A 5,000-nucleotide genomic window follows, 5' to 3' on the forward strand; every position below is an offset into this window, starting at 1 on the left:
CTCTCTCTCTCTCTCTCTCTCTCTCTCTCTCTCTCTCTCTCTCTCTCTCCCCCCCCCCACACACACACACACACACATTTCAACATCAATACCCTTACTTCTATCAGGTTTTTCCACATCTCCACTCAAATATTTAACATTATCTCCTTGCCACTGGAATCCAGCAGCACTAACCAAATCAACATCACAATCCACTCTGCCATCAGTTTTATCAACAACATTAATAAAATTTTCAATAGAAGAACCATCAGTTTTATCAACAACAGTTACAAACTGTTCCATCGAAGATGTAGCCAAATCAACCTCTACAGCTTTTGCTCTCCTTATCCCAGGCAGTTTTTGCAAGGGACCAATTCGTTTTAATACATTGGTAATTCGGACTTTAGTACCTCTATTCTCCTTACTCCTTGGCTTCACTACCTTAGTTTTCCCATCTGAAAGCTATAGAATTTTGGGAACCAAGAGTTGAGCTGGAGAAACCACAGAACCATTATTATTCCCCTTAAATCTCCTTGCCAACGTATGAGAACTAGATTTCATCAAATTCTCTGAAGACACACAACTCCTCATTAGATCTTCCATGATTTGCAAACCACTAGACTCTTGAATGTTACAATTCTGTGCCATGGGTTGTACCAAACCGCCTGGATCGTTTAAACTCCTATCATAAATACCATCCATTCCCTGCTCCACCTTAACCAGTACCTTGCCCAAAACTCTGCGTTCAACCCCTTGAGTCAATGATTCTGTCAAACCGAAGGTACCTATATTAGAGTCCTCTTCCATAACATGCGTGTCTGTTTTATTTTGGTCTTTAATAACTTCCCTCCATACATATTTTGTAATAATAGTCGGAGTAGCTCCCTTGTTATAATTGCCTTGTGTTCTAATTCCAATTCTGACATTATTAGATCTCCTCCTTCTATTGACAATGGTCCACTCTCCATGATCATTATCTACCATCTGCTCCTGAGAATCACCTGAGTCAACAACCCTACTAGCAACAGTAACATAAGATGCCTGAACATTCTTTCCACTCCCAGCATTAGCCGAAATGAGCAGATCCGGCTCATTTCCATTCTTCATCACTTGCTGTTTAGGAAGCAAACTAACTTCCTTACATATCTCGGCTTTATGCCCAACTTTCCCACACATTAACCAAATTAGGGGAATTCCTTCATACTCAATAGGTTGGAAAAAGTACCCCCAAACCCATGAGGCCCACACACCTTTAGGCAATCTCTTTGATAAGTCCAAACGAACACAAATGCGTGCAAATGCACACCTGCTCCAAAGTTTGGTCTGTTCATCCATAAATAATGGTTCACCAACTCCCGCAGCCAGCCTCGCTAAATTTGCCTCATACCAATATTCCAATGGCAAACCAGGTAGCCTAATCCAAACCGGAGATGTAAAACCCCTAAGAGATTTAGAGGATAATCCAGTCGACCATTGATCAACTCCTATAATTTGGCTGGCCACATACCAAGGCCCTCCAATCAACACATTATCCCTCGCTTCCATGTTATCAAACCAACATACAAAACAGTCAAAGCCCATAGGCGTAATCATTGTTAATCCAAGGTGTCCCCACTTACGTTGGAGCTCGTTTTGTACAACCCAAAATGGAAGACGTCTTCCAAGTAAGCTTCCAACCAAGGCCCTGCTTAACCTTTGAACATTTCCTCTAGCTTTGTGCAGGTCTAGATTAACCAATCCATCTTCCCTTAGGAATCTTCCAACCTCTTCCATCAAGCACAGTTTGACTGGCAAAGCCTTCTTCCATGCATTGGATGCAGCCTTCATCTCATCCATTTCCTTCTTTACTGTCCTGGCCCCCAAAGAAGGAAAACAAGGTTCCTATGAACCATTAATCTCAACAGAAGCATTCCCTCGAACACCTGAGGTTCGTTTAGAAACATTGAAGAATCCACAGCTAACAGTATTTGCATGTTCACTCCTAGCAGAAACTTCATCTACATTCAGACCAGGTAAATTCCCAATCTTACCAAAATTAATTCTCGGCTTAATGCGGTCAAGATCCATCCCATCTCCCATGGCCTTACTACTCAAAGAGAACTTAAGGAGATCCCCAATACTACTCATTCCCCCAAAAGTAAATTGTAGCTTATCAGGTTTGAAAACTGGATTTTCCAGAATCCTACTAACCTCAATTTATTCAGCCGAAGCAGACCCGACAACATCCTCAGAAACCGATATTCCAATCTGTTTTGTACCAGTGGCCATAGCACCCAGTGTTCTTGAACAAGCAACATCCACATTTTCAACAACCTGGTTCAAAGATCCAGCTCGATTCTCAATCTCTTTCAAGAATTCCTCAGCTTTGCTTCCACCCAAAACATCTATAGTTTCATTTAAATCAGATGAAACCAGCATAGGCATATCTAGGGCTGCAAGCGAACCAAACGTTCGACGAACTACTCGTTGTTCGGTTCGATTAAAGCTCGTTCGTGATCGTTTAATTAACAAACAAACAAACTTGAACAATATTTTAAATACTCGATTCTTAAATAAACAAGCTTGAACACTAATGCGTTCCGCTCGTTTATGTTCGCGAACAACATCAGTTGATGTTCATGAACAAGCTCGATAAAAAGCTCGATTCAAGTTCGATTAAATATAAAAACTTTAATTATACCATAATATAATATAATTATTTTTTATTAATAAATTTTAAAGTAATAAAATATTATAACATATGTTCATATAAATTAATCATATTTTCATTTTAAATATACAACTGCTTTTATTTTAGAAATTTCATTTCATGAACAAGAAATATTTCATATTTGTCCATGTTTGTTAGATTGTTTGTTTAGAATGTTCATGAACAAATTTAATGTTTGCTTGTTCAATAAATTGTTTGCGAGATATGTTCACGAACATAGCTCGTTTAAAGCTCGATAAGCACTAAACAAACGAACATGAACCAAACATGAACCAAACATGAACACCCTTAAATTAAACGAACCAAACATGAACACAAATAATAAAGCTCGAATCAAACACGAACCAAACATGAACAAGCTAATGTTAAACAAACACAAACATGAACACTCACATACTCGGCTCGGCTCGGTTCGTTTGCAGCCCTAACCAAAATTTTAAACTTTGGCTTACATAGTAAATTATTAATCCTATATTTATTTCCAAATACTCCATTAATGATAGGTAATTGTTTCAGTCCAACGGCGCCGTTAAGCCTCTGATGGACGGCGTTGATTGAGTTATCAACCTCGTTTTCATCTTTCCTTTCTTGTCTGCAACTCACATGGAGTGGAGTCGACGCCAAGCTTGGCACTTTCTCTCCCTCTCAGTTTCCGCGATATAAAAAAAATCCCTTTTTTGGAGCAATCTCTTGGTTATTGGCATTGTAGAAATTCCCAACAGGTCGCGTGCCGGACTTCTAACGGAAGAACAGGAAACCTCTATCGCAATACTCTGGGGACTTGGAAAGTGAGAGCAAATCTGTGGATTTTGATTGCTCCTGTTTCCTTATCGACGATGATTTTTTGTTAGGAGGAAGAGAGGAGGGATATGAGCGGAGAGCTTCTGTGGAATTCGTACGGCATTAATTAAGTGATGGCTGCCATTGCAGCGGCTGCATCATCATCAGGGATGAGCGAGTCTGTGTTCAGAGTCGAAACTACGCCCCGGCTGGCCCAATGGCGGATCGAAACTCTCTCGAATTTCTCCTTCCGCAAGTCCGATCCCTTCAAGATCGGCCTTTGGAATTGGTTCTCGTTCTCACTAACCCTTACTTAGTTTCGATCTGATTTAATAGGGAGAGAGAGATAGAGAGAGAAAGCAAGAAAGGGCAAGGGAGAGCAAGCTAGAGATAGAGAGAGAGAGAGAGAAGAGAGGGGGAGAGAGAGAGGAGAGAGCAAGAGAGAGAAAGGGAGAGAGAGAGAAAGAGAGAGAGAAAGAACGAGTGAGAGAGAGCGAGTGAGAGAAAGAGTGAGAGGAAGAGAGAGAGAGGGAGAGAGAGAGAGAGAGGGAGAGAGAGGGGGAGAGAGAGAGGAAGAGAGAGAGTGAGGGGGAGAGAGAGAGAGGGAGTGAGAGAGAGAGCGACTGAGAGAGAGAGAGAGAGAAAGTGAGAGGAATAGAGAGAGGGGGGAGAGAGAGAGATAGAGAGAGGGAGGGAAGAGAGGGGGAGAGAGAGGAGAGACTAAGAGAGAGAGAGATGCATTAGAGGGAGAGAGAGAGAGAGAGAGATATATGAAGGTTGCATTTTACATTACTGAAAGGGAAAAATTACAAAATCAGTATGAAATTGAAAGCCTATGCCTTCCCGGGCCAAAAAACAAAAAACAAAAGGGGGAAGAACTAACATTAAGAGAGTACCCATCCATACATGATAGACACTTAGAAAAAAAGCAAAGAAACAAACAAGGAAAGGCCCCTTTACCACACAACACATGCCCAAGTGATCAAATTGGTTCTCAAGACTCCACTCGAGGGAGGGGGGGGGAGGTACCTGGTGAGAGTTTGAAACAGCCCAAAGGATGAAAGATATCCCATTGCCCTGGCATAGGGTTGAGTCTCACTTGACCCATTGGACATGCCCCAAGGGGAGCCCTCATTGGTCACCAAAGGGGACAAAATCCCCGCCAATGTCGTCATGTAAGTTCTTCCTACGCTTCCTAGGCAAGGTGGCAATCGACCCTAGCTGTAATAGTTGCTTCTCCAAAAAAGTCTTGGGAGCCTTGTGTTGTCTTTTGGTGAGATTGACAGAAGTTGTGGAAGGGTCTTGGTCATTTCTGTGAGCATTAAAGACAATACTATGATCTTTAGTTTGAAGTATGCTTGGAGTACCAATTCTATGAGAAATCTCTTCCATGCGTTTAGGCTCAGAACAAGGAGGCAGGGTGCCGGTCCGAGCTTCATTCTGACGTCTCTGGCTATGGGTGGGCTGTTGAGCTGTAGCTTTTTGCTTTCCTTTCTTCCATCGGGTGACCAGGTTCTAGGCGCCAAACGAC

The sequence above is a fragment of the Dendrobium catenatum genome, unplaced genomic scaffold (genome assembly GCF_001605985.2).
Source record: "Dendrobium catenatum unplaced genomic scaffold, ASM160598v2 fragScaff_scaffold_1586, whole genome shotgun sequence".
Classification (NCBI taxonomy): Eukaryota; Viridiplantae; Streptophyta; class Magnoliopsida; order Asparagales; family Orchidaceae; genus Dendrobium; species Dendrobium catenatum.